Source organism: Euprymna scolopes, chromosome 30 (genome assembly GCF_053919585.1).
Source record: "Euprymna scolopes isolate OS-2025 chromosome 30, ASM5391958v1, whole genome shotgun sequence".
NCBI lineage: Eukaryota > Metazoa > Mollusca > Cephalopoda > Sepiida > Sepiolidae > Euprymna > Euprymna scolopes.
Genome location: NC_136511.1, coordinates 5,033,914 through 5,047,358, shown reverse-complemented (window position 1 = coordinate 5,047,358; position 13,445 = coordinate 5,033,914). Strand labels below are relative to the sequence as shown.

General features: G+C 34.1%; 1 protein-coding gene across 1 annotated transcript in view; it reads left to right on the top strand.

The window, feature by feature from the left end:
- The window catches only part of LOC145254638 (large neutral amino acids transporter small subunit 2-like), a 314,875-nt gene that overhangs the window by 50,816 nt on the left and 250,614 nt on the right, over positions 1-13,445 (top strand). The gene's annotated exons all lie outside the window — the stretch shown is intronic.

Sequence of the window (13,445 nt, the reverse complement as noted above, 5' to 3'; positions counted from 1 at the left end):
CATTTGTAGGGCACTTCTGCAGTATGCAGAAGGCGGTTATTGTAAGGGGCAATAACTCCAATTTCTTCTTGTATAACGCGGCAAATAAGTAACAAACAATTTTTTTTCCGGGCAGAAAAATATTTGAAAACAAAAACATTTATTATATAAAAATGCATCAATATATAATTTTAAAAACATTTATTTAAAAGTCTGCGTAAGAAAATATAGTTTTAATAAAACAATTTTGTAATGAAAACAACATTGTATTTTTATTAAGTAAAATAGCTTCTTTTTTTTTTGGAACAAATAAATAATTTAAATGAAACATTTTTTTTTTTAATTAAAGCGACTTTGAAGGGTCAACAACAAATTTATAATTTAAATGTTTTCGACCGAAAAGCGCCACCTGGCGACAGTTTAGTAAAATGCACCAAGAAAAGATGTCCGCCGTCCGCACACTGCAGAAGTGCCTTTTGTGGTTTCGTGAACCCAAAAAGTGTTAAAACTAAATTAATTTTACTAAATAAAATATTTGTTTTATTATTCGATAATACAAGAAATGTTAAAAACTAAAGTAATGTTTTTAATAAATATATGGTTTCGTTTTTTGTGTCTACCGTTCGGTTTCGTTACATAATCAAGCGTATCCACTTCCGGTAGCTTGATTTTTTTTTCCGATCAGTAATCTTTGACATTACCTAAAAAATATACAAATTTATTTTCTTTTGGAGGGGGGAGGGCTCGTTTTAAAACTATATCTACCTCAGTATTTTTTAATTTTTTTATTTTTGAGCGATTATCGAGACTCCTAAGATGTGATCCTTTCATGTTAGGTCAAAAGTAACACTCGACATTACTTGTTTTTTTTTTTAACTAAATAAACTCTTTAAAATAAGTTGAACCACTAAAAGCTTACAAAGTTAGATAGAAAATGAACATAAAAAATACATTTTATTTTTTTTAAAACAACAGTAAACAAGTAAAAATATTTTTTTTTTAAATCTAACGGGATGTGTATTCTCTTTTAAAAACAATATATCCTTCTAGAACGGTCATAAAATGTGTTTTCAATCGATATTTATCAATAATCGACCAGTTTTCCTACCTAGTAAAAATGGACAAGTTTTCTGGGTACGAATTTTCCGCGGACGAATTTTCCGCGAACGAATTTTCCACGGACGAGTTTTCATAAATTCACATATATATATATATATATATATATATATATATATATATATATATATATATATATATATATATATATATATATATATATATGTAATATCAGAACAACCTTGTTTCGGCTGTTCAGTACCGAACTCAGTCATCCTTGTAAATGGGTTTATACTTCAAGTTTCTCATTAATAATAAATAATTACAAGAAAAAATATAGAATGAGCAATATTTACAGCTTAGTCTCATACGGTTAATTCCTTATTACAAACTGACTTATCTCCCTTGTTTTCAATTAACTTTTCCTATTTTAAATGAAATGGCTGATCGATAATAATGACATTTTTATTTTTAAAAAATAATTCTAATAGATATTCTACTCGATTATTTTTCTTAATTTTTGAAATTTATATTTATTTCGACATGATATGTTAGTAGGTAATAGCGTTTTTACTCAAAATACATTATTAATATCTCGTCATAATCCACACACACACACACACACACACACACACACACAAATAAATAAATAAGCATGTCAGGCCAACCAATCAAATAAAACCTTTCATAGACGTGTGGGGTAGCAGGGCGGAGCGTCTTAAAACAAACTATGGAGGCGAGAGTTACATTTGAGATCTCTTACGTGCCAACTCCGAAATTTGCATGGTAAGACTTTTTAGGAGAAGTATTCAAATTTCACTTTATACCTGTGAAAATCAGGATCTACAAGGTGGCCCACACTTAATGAGATAACTGGGCGGTTTCAACAGCGCCCCACCCCCCAGAGGCCACCAGAGTTCTAGTTTCTGTCTTATTACTTAACACATCACTCAATAAGTCCTGGCAATGACGTATAGATGGCGCCACGAAAATGCAAACAAACAAATAAAAAAAACAAACAAACAAATTCCAGGCGCTTTTTACCGAGCACTTGTGTTAGCATTTGTTATGGCTCATTGTTGTCTGTATACAATTATGAATTACGTCGCTAACGAATGCCGATTTTTAAAAATTTATTTTAATCAAATATTTAAGATTTCAGAGTGAGGGATCCTCTTCCTATATAAATTTAATGTAAAATGATCATCCACTTTCTGACCACCAACAACTTGACCAATTTCTTTTTTGTGTACAGTTATGAAGTATGTCATTACAAAATTTGTTATATATATATATATATATATATATATATATATATATATATATAACAATTTATTTTTCATAATATTTGTTATATATATATATATATATATATATATATATATATATATATATATATATATATATTTATTTTTCTACATAGTCGCCACTATTCTCAGTGCACTTTTGCCAGCGATGAATGATAGCCGCTCATCGGCATCCAGAGCGAGCTTTGTTATAAGAGGGTCGTCCCAAAAGTAAAGCCTCCTATTTTTTTTTTTCATAAAAACGTTGAAGAGCTACGAAGACGGGAGTGGTACTATTAAAACAAGCAGCCTTTTGTACTTTAGAATTTATTTTTCTACATAGTCATCACCACTCTCAGTACACTTTTGCAAGGAGTTCAAGGACGCATTTCTGCTTCTGACGCGCGTCCATGACAGGGGTTGCTTTCTTAGAGTCTCGGAACGTCAATATCTAAAACAAAGAGATGAAACTTTCAGGTCGTGGATGCATGAGTTCAGTCAACATAAGAATACAATTTGCAACCCCTCTGATCCATTCGGGCGGAATAACCATACGAGGCATTACATTTGGAATGCCCTCGTACCTATATCTGGGTATATACAAAAAATACTGTGTGTGCATTTGTCATTTGTCTTAGAACTATGGAACATTTGTTGATCCTCATTTAATCTTGGGCAACGTCCAGTCTCTTTGCTAATATATATATATATATACATATATATACAATATTTATTATTACACTATATATACATATTTCAAGGTCGTACCATTGGTTTCGATACACCGAAAACAGTAATAATATACTGTGGAAAATCGGTATAATCTCTTCGGCGACAAAGAAAAATCTGAAACTAATGCAAAATGAACGAACATAGAAGAAACGCTATTCTACCAGACCCTACCACAAACCTACTGAACAGCTTAAGTACATTAATACGCAATCATGCCATCCACCTCGTGTTTTCAAGAACCTTGTCCCCAGCATCAGCAGAAGAATCTCCAACCTTTCATCCAGCAGAGAGATTTTCCAACAAGCTGCGCCATATTATAACAGAGCGCTCCGAGAAAGTGGATACCAGGAAGATATTTCATATATGCCCAATCCACCCACCAGACAGCGCAGATCCAACAGATCCAGGAACATAATTTGGTTCACCCCTCCGTTCTCCCTCAACGTCAGGTATAATATAGGTAGACAATTCCTTCTTCTAATAGATAAGCATTTTCCACCCACAAACAAACTCCATAAAATCTTTAATAGAAACACCATCAAAACTAGCTATTCCTGCTCTCCCTCAGTCGGCTCTATCCTGACATCTAAACCCCCAATCCCTATTAACCCCCCTAACCCTCGCTGCTCATGCAGGGGAGGAGATACCTGTCCTCTGGGGGGAGGCTGCACAATCAAATCTATCGTTTACCAGGCCAAAGTCATTCCTGAAAATAACCCAGGTAAAGAAGAAATCTACATTGGAATGACTCAGGGTACCTTCAAGCAGAGGCTGTATGCACATAACTCCACTTTCAAATATCCCCAAAAGAAATTTGACACATCTTTAGCCACCAAGATTTGGTCGCTTAAAGAATCTAATACTCCATATAAAATAAAATGGTCAATCATGGATATTAAAAAATCTTACGACCCAACCTCCAAGACCTGCTCACTTTGCACTACTGAAAAATTTAGGATCCTTCAGGCTATCAATAACCCATCCATAGCCTGTATGAATATTAAAAACGAAATCTTCAGACAATGTCCCCACAAAAGAAAATTCCTCCTCGCCAAATGGCCTAACAACAGCATAACTTAACCGATTCACACTCCATTTACACAAAGACTCCTAATTCACACATAGACACCTAAATACCACATTCACCTCTCACTCTAAACCTCAAACCATCTCTCTTCTAATCATACCTCAACATTCCTCGCCACCTTACCTCCTTACTATCACACACCCTATTTACACAAAGACACCCTATTCACGTATAGACACCTAAATTCCACATTCACCTCTCATTCTAATCTCCAAACCAACTCTCTTCTACTCATATCTCAACCTTTCTCACCACCTAATATCTTTAACTTTACCATATAACCCCCCCCCAATAATAAGGATAACCTTTATAGAGAAACTATTCCCCCTCCCCCCCCCACAACCTTCGCATCTGATAGTTGTATAGTCTTTTAATATTTATTAATTTCCTTTAATTATTTTAATTATCTTAAATTTCTCCATTCACTATTATTCTCTCATAATTAAAATATTAATATTTTTTAAAAAAATTTAAAATCCTTTTAAAGTTCTTATTTTTTATTTATTTATTAAATTTACCTTATTTATCTTTATCCTTATTTTATTTAATTTAATTAATTTAATTAATTTAAATAATTTTAAAATTTTTATAAATCATATTAATATATTCATGCCTTTCTCATTATTTATTACTGTTAATTGTCCTACTTTTATTTATTAATATGGCTTTAACAGGACCTTTATATTTTTAGAGAGTTTTCCATCGCACCCCCTTCCCCGCTATGCACGCACGCACGCACGCACACACACACACACACACACACACACACACACACACACACACACACACATTCTTCCTTTCTTTCTTCTATAATAATCTATTAACGTCAGTTTTAAAACGATATTTTTTTAAATATGAAATTCTGAGTCTTAAACGCTCGTCTAGCGTTTCTTCTATGTTCGTTCATTTTGCATTAGTTTCAGATTTTTCTTTGTCGCCGAAGAGATTATACCGATTTTCCACAGTATATTATTACTGTTTTCGGTGTATCGAAACCAATGGTACGACCTTGAAATATGTATATATAGTGTAATAATAAATATTGTATCTTCAGCTCTCACATCTACGATCGAGCACTTTACTGGATTTTTTTCATCACCCCTGGACACGCTATACACATATATATATATATATATATATATATATATATATATATATATATATACACACACACATAAAGTTATGAACAGTACATAGGGCCCAAGCAAAGCTGGGCTTAACTGCTAATATATATATATATATATATATATATATATATATATATATAAGAAAGCTTTGAGTAGAAAAATGTAAAATAAAATAAAGAATGCAGTTAAAAAGAAAACGGGGATCATCAGCTACCTACCATGTAGCTGTTTCGGAGATTTGAATATATATATATATATATATATATATATATATATATATATATATAGTCATCCACATACAGTACTGTTTCTCTGTTTCACAGCTTATCAGTGCGGCTAGACAAGTAACTACCTCAAGCCAGGATCGAACCCCGATCGCCCAAACGACAGTCGGGGCTTCTAACCGTTGCACAATACGACTGCTGCTGTGCGGGGAGTGAATTAACAATGATTTGACATTGTCCTAAGTGCCTAAGCTCAATTTGTTTGCACACAGAGCATCGCTTCATATGCTCATGATAATTTGTATATCACTTCCCAAATGCTCAACCTAAGATAGGGAGCATTACAGTCATCCACATAAAGTACTGTTTCGCTGTTTCACAGCTCGTCAGTGCGGCTAGACAAGCAACTACCTCAAGCCAGGATCGAAACCCGATCGCACAAACGACAGTCGGATATATATATATATATATATATATATATATATATATATAATATATATATATAATATATATATAAGTTATATATATATATATATATATATATATATATATATATATATATATATATATATATATATAATGCAGGCAACTAATGTAGATCCTAGGAATATGCCGAAAACGTTCAGCCAATAAAAAATCGATTGACCATACGACATTACAAACGCGCTGTATGTTTAGCCAATGAAAATCTCAGCAGACGACAGCTACTAAAATTAAAAGAAAATATTAATTTTAATCGCTGAAAAAAATTAAATCATTAAAAAAAGATGTAGACTTCACCTAGCGAGCTTAAAGAACATTTTACAGTCGAATTCCTATTCAACAGAGGCAACACAACGTTAGAAGGATCTGTGAACCGCTCTGGGTCTTCGGCGGATATGACCCTCAAGAGAAGGTGTAATACAGATTGGGAACTAACACGTTGTATGCTTAGTCGCAAAGGAGACAAAGCATAGAAAAGAACGCCAACTAGCTTTTTCTTTGTAACAACATTTATTTCCTCATTGTTACGGCCGTGGCGTTACCCACCTGATCTGGAACGTTCTCTACGCCTCTCACATGATCTCGAACGCTATCTCCGTCTCTAACGTGATCTCCTTTTTAAAGTCTTTATTTTTTCCTACCGATGACGTCATTTTGCATGCATCTACATATGCACGTCTGCGCTATGCTACAAAGAGGTTTCTGGTGACAGTACCACACCGTAACGCCGAAACCCTAACACTTCCCATAATAAAGAAGTACAAACTGGCGCCGGGGACCACACTCGTATCTGACTGTTGGAAAACCTGCAGCAAATTGAGATCAGAATGGTTTTCCAACACCTAACGCTGAACCACAGTCTTAATTTCTCCCTAAAAAAAACAACAACACTACAGCTTCATTTTAAAACTTCTATTGAAAAAAAAAGTCATTCCAGGTAACTTAATTAAGTAATAGAGCTGACATCTATTTAATGTGGCCGTCTTCAGCCTCAATCACCGCCTAGATACGTGTCCGGAACTGGGAGCATGCCTTTTCAAGTGCTGGAGAGAGCTCGACGGATGAAGGCGATCAGGCTGACTTTAGTGTTGTGAGAGGTAAAGTTGGTGATGTTCTCGGCGTATGACCAAATAAAATAATCCAGCGGGTTCAAGTCGAAGGATGCGGAGGGGATGCAGTGTGAGAAGGGTACAAAGTCGTAGCCCTCCTCCTGAAGTCAAGCCTGGGTCCCTTTGAACTTGTGGGTTGACATCGAGTCCTGCTGCCACACCCAGGGTCTGCCAGCGGTCACCTGATTGCACCAAAGAATCACCACACTCTTCAGCACATCCAGGTACACTTTGATGCTGACTTTTAAGCCGATTTCGAAGATGTGAGGTAGCAGGATGTGGCTCTCACTTGAAACCACACCAAAAACCATAACCGTAGCCGGAAACTTTGTTTTTCATCACCCTGGGCACGTCCCTGTTATTCATGGCAATCCAGTGATGCATTTGGAGTGAGCTGGAAATGGTTCTGTTGTCATAACTTGGATCGGTAGAGAGCATATACGGTACAGCGGCGCATCTCTGATTTCGCTCGTTGAACATTGTGTTACTTTCAGACATGATAGAAGGCTCTTCTTGCTCTTGGGATTTGTACACAACTGGCCAACTAGTAGATAGTTTGCCACAAAAAAAAAAAAAAAAAAAAAAAAAAGTAACCGGTTTTCATCAAACCGCAATGGAATAATGTTGTCTTTTCTAGGGCGACAATTTTATGGTTCCATCCTGCATAATGCACAAGTACCTAATTTAAAAAAAATAAATAAATCTTTACATTTTAAACGTTGGATGACCAAATCTTAATATATGCAAAAATTGATTATACTTAGTACTTATATCCATTGCGCCACGTGTAGGGTTTTAACGGACGCCGCGTGCAGTGTTTCGACGGAAATTACATTCGAGGAAAATTTTGAAAATAACATTCAAGATCAAGACAGTAGTCCGAATAATCCAAATTAAATGAAGTATTAATCTTCATCTCGAAAACGTCGAAAGACAATAGACTAGTGTGTTTATTTAATAAAAGATATTTCTGGGCAGTTATTTATAGAGTTATGTTATTTAAAAGAAAAAGTATTACTTCATTCTTTTGGAGTTCTTTTTTTAGTCACATTGTGCGAAGGTATTTCTTTAATGTGCGACCAGACACTGATAAAAGAGGCTCTGTCGGTCGGTATTTTGGCCTCAATTTGTAAATAAAATAATAATAAAAAAATATCTTGACCTCTACTCAGTAAGTGTAAATGGTATATCTCCCTCGCATTCATTCCTTCTAAATCTCCGTCTGTCTGTCTGTCTGGCTGGCTGGCTGTCTGCATGCCTGTCTGTCTGTCTGTCTGTCTGTCTATCTGTACCTATCTATCTATCTATCTATTTCTCTCGTCCTTTCTTTTTCGGTCCTGGATATGACCTAAAACTATATCCGATGGTGAGGCCCCACCTTGCGGGCTTTGGGGAGTGTGGAGCCACCCTTTAATTGCCATTGCTCCCAGGTCCACTCTGACCCGGAGTGGTAGTACCTGTTAGGGTCCCAACTATGGGTTAAATAGAATCTGACGTAAAAAAAAAAATATATACTCCATTAAAAATCGTTCCTTGAAATAACTAGATTCGGCATTAAATAACCTAAAAAAGGTTGATATGCCGTAAAACAAAAACAACCAACCAACCAACCTTTCTTTTTCTCTCTAGAAGTAATACATTTCATTTTTCTGTTTTTGTTCTATCTATCTAGCTAGCTAGCTAGCTAGCTATCTCGTCCTTTCTTTTTCTCTCTAGTAGTAATACATTTAATTTTTCTCTTTTGGTTCTGTCTGTATCTCTCTCCCTCTCTCTGTCGCTCTCTCGCTCTCTCTCCTATCTATCTATCTATCTATCTATTTATCTATCTATCTATTTATTTATATGTCTGTCTGTCTGTCTCTATTTTTCTCTCATCCTCTCTTTTTCTCTCTCGTAGTTATGCATTTCACGTTTCTCTTTTTGTTCTGTTCAAAAAACTCTTTAAAACCAAACCGGCGTTTGCTTAGATCTCAATCAACAAGCAATGAACAAGACCCAACAGTGTGGACATTGACGAAACCGCGAGTGTAGGATATTATGCAACCGTGACTGTAAGAGTAATCGTTGCTACACACTGGTTCACATGAGTAATGGTCCACCTTCTCCTTATGATGTTGCCTCTAGCACTAAACTAAATACTCTACCAGACCAGATAATTTTTTGTCCTGGAATTAGGCAAGACCCAGCAAAAACCACAAGAAAAATAAATTATTACATAATTAAGTGATCAATGCAAAGAAAAAAAAAACGTAATATTCCTCATTGTTTTACGTACCCCAGGTTTGAGAAGAGGAGAAAATTGAAAAAAAAATAAATAAATAAAAAACCTTCATGCATCTAGGTATCTCATAAAGAGATCAAGTGTAAGCCATAGGAACCGGCTCCTTGACCTCTGAGAGTTAACTGAACTAAATGATTTCTCATATATCTACGTATCTGATAAAAGAATCAAGTGTTAGCCCAAGGGAAAGGCTCATTGATCTTCGAGAGTTAACTGATACTAAACACGAATATCTATATATTTCATAAAGAGATCAAATGTTAGCTCCGGGCAGGAGACCCTTGATCTTTGAGAGTTAACTGAACTGAAATGCCCGTGCAGATATCTGTCAAGTGACACGATTTCTTAACTTCCACATCTAGCCCCCCCCTCTTATTTTAGGATGGCCTCCTTCCTCATCCTCTCGTCTTTTGCTATTTAATAAGCGTGACGGTTTTTCTGAGCTTAACTATTTCCGTGTTGGCTCATGACAAATTGGAAGCAGGTACTTTGTTTGTGATACCATCACTAGAAGATTCCAGGCCAACGGGTTCCTTCTATCCAGTTTGGTTTGTCAACAGAGCAAATCTGAGCTTCGAATACTATTATCTACATATCTATAAAAGTGAGAATGTGTGAGGACACTTCTCAACCTTTATACTCAATGCATTTTTTATCTATAGACTTAAAATTTGGTATATAGAGTATTCAGACATGAGAATTTTTTAAAATCCGTTTTCATCCGGGAAAGGGGGCTGCTAAGGAGTAAAAATTAAAAAATTGTGGTGGGGTCATCAGATTTTATTTGTTTGTCAACTGTCTCATGAATGCATATACGTGAATCTTTCATAGATTCCTTATGTCAAGAATGAGTAGGTTTAGAAACACTTTTTAAAGATCATATCAAGCTGGCCTAATGGTTATCGGGGAAAACACGTGGCATGACAGGACTTTTAAGAATGTGTTGGTTCGACAGGAACTTTTAAAACAAGGTGTAATCCAAAATTTTAACAAAATTGTCGGACGACCGTGTGCCGTGGGGCGAACTGCAGACATAATAATTAGTTGTAGTTGTGAACTGGGAAACTGTTAATTGACCCTGTGAGGAAAAGCAGGAATGTGACGATATTGTTACTGGTTTGGAAAATACGTGTCAATGGTTTGGTGATGAAATGACCGTTAATAAATGCGTTTTCTTTTAACTAAAAAATACTTGTGTCAAATTACTTTTCTTTTGTTTCCTTGCGAAACTTTCGTATATAAAGTCAGGTTTGATATATATATATATGTATATATATATATATATATATATATATATATATATATATATATATATATATATAGTCTTTGAAGTTTTTAACATTTGAAACCATATATATATATATATATATATATATATATATATATATATGTAGAGAGAGAGAGAGAGAGAGAGGGGGGAGAGAAATAAAAAAAGAAGCGAACCAAGTTGTTTTCATCGACGTTTCGTCTTTATTGCGAGACTTCATCTGGATGAATGAAATTAAGAAAACAAAACATCAGTACAAATATCTGAAAATATATTTTTGATGTAATGAAATGTATGATCGTGTTCCATTTCAGAAACGGAAAAAGGCGTTGGAAATTCAAAAATAGGGGGCATAGTGATATGAAAGAGGGTAAGATTTTTCTTATAACGTCATATAGCCGTTAATATATTTAAAAAGATATGATGTAATTCATATTCTTTGTGGAACAAATATGTCCGTTATTATTCAAATACAGTAGAACCCCCCCCCCCGAGCAAGGCACTAAAAATATCTAAGAAAATACAGTACAGTATACAATACACATGTCTATAATCAAATAACATTATAAATAACACCGTAAGGCGGAGCAAATACCTTAACCAGGGTCCGGAAAAACATCGTCGTCCACATCGTAGCCTGAAAAAACGTATCCTATGGCCATCGTATCCAGGGGTTCTACTGCATGGATGTGAATCAGAAATGAAATGAGGGTGATTTTGTTATGTAATTTATTGATCGAGATTTTATGTATTAAATATAAGAGGAGGTGTTTCTATGGAGTGAGAGGGTTGACATATGTTTGCTATTAAATTATGTTTTTTTAAAAAAAAGTTTACTTATTAACAGCGATACATTATAGAAAACTCCACGTTGTTTAATTGTGCGCTTGAATTTGCGCAAAGCGCTGATTCAAGAAGTCTCCGTCGCGGTTTATTTGAAATAAATTCAACTATATATATATATATATATATATATATATATATATATATATATATATATATATATATATATATATATATATATATATATTTGTGACCAAGGATATATATATATATATACATATTTGTGACCAAGAGCGGAGGTCCGCTTGAAATATAAAAAATAACAATAAAAATATTAAATACAAAAAGTAACATCGTTTTTCATGCTTCAAAAAACCCCATAACATTTAAATCGCTATCCTAGAAGCATACGTGGACTTTTAACATCATATATATATATATATATATATATATATATATATATATATATATATATATATATATATATATATATATATATATATACATATATATATATATATATATATATATATATAAGAACCGCTTGAATTATAAAAAATAAAATATTAAATACAAAAAAATAACAACATCGTTTTCATGCTTCAAAACCCCTCATAAACTTGAAATCACTCTTCTAGAAGCTTAGCTGGACGTATAACATTATATATATATATGTGTGTGTGTGTGTGTGTGTGTGTGTGTGTGTGTGTGTGTGTGTGTGTGTGTGTGTATTGAGAGAATAAATGACAAAAAGTTATATTCCAAAATTCATGATGTTTACCATCTTATAATTTATTCCTTTAATTCAGTTGACTTATACAACTCTTGACAGTATCTGTTTCGTAGCGCAAAATTAATTATTATATCAGTGAATCTATTATACCCTTAACTCATATATATATATTATAATATATTACGCCCTTAACTCATATATATATATATATATATATGTGTGTGTGTGTGTGTGTGTGTGTATATATATGTATATATATATATATATATATATATATATATATATATATATATATATATATATAAGAAATTAAAACTGTAAGTTGAAATTTACAATCAAATTTATTGTTCGACCGAATACTCTAAAAAATAATTTACAAAGTCCTTATTCCGTGTAGTTTCAAAGAATGCTATTCTTACTATTCTTCTCATCAGAGGACATAAAGAAATCAGCAAGTTGTATTTGTAGCAATGCTAGAATCTGCTGGTTACGGCAGAAGAGATGTTGCGAGCCTGTCTCTGCTTTATCATTATTTTCATTGCAAGTGATCGGCTGAGCTCCAATCTATGCCCCCATCCCCTCGCCAGACTTTCATGAGAAACACTCGTCTAGCTGAAAAACTATCAATAATTTCCCCCACTTTTTATCTGTGCCTAAACCTAAAGGTAGATTCCATGAACAAAGCTTCTTTCTTAGAACTGCACACCTGTGGAACTGTCTTCCGTTTGTCTGCTTTCCAGCTGACTACAATATGGTCGTCTTCAAGTCCAACGTAAACAAGTTCTTCATGGGCCGTTTCCCTTAAGTAATTCAATTTACAAAATTTACATTTTTAACGATTACTATGATATTGTTAAGAATGGCTTTCTAAATAATAACGTTATTATTTCATCACGGTAACATAAGTGCATAAGTGCAAAGAATTTATTTATACAGGTTTTCTTCATTATCTTTGGTTTTTAGTGAAACCTCATTATTTTTAATTATTTTTGAACAAAAAGAAAACCACCACAATGTCTTCACACATTTCCATTTAACAAAAATTTCCTAATTATCTTCCACAAGAGCTCTGCGGGCCAGATAAAAAATCTGGCCTGCGGGCTGTAGTTTGGAAATCTCTGCTCTAATCCATAGTGCGGAAGCCCAGTTCCAGTTACCTAGTGTGTGGATGTTCTATGCCACATTTTCTATTTGCAGTTAATTTGAAGGATATTTACTTGCCTGCAGCAGTGACTGGCGTACTAAAAAGACAATTGAACGCAGCCACAAAAGTAAGAGATGGCGTGGTGGCTGACGAT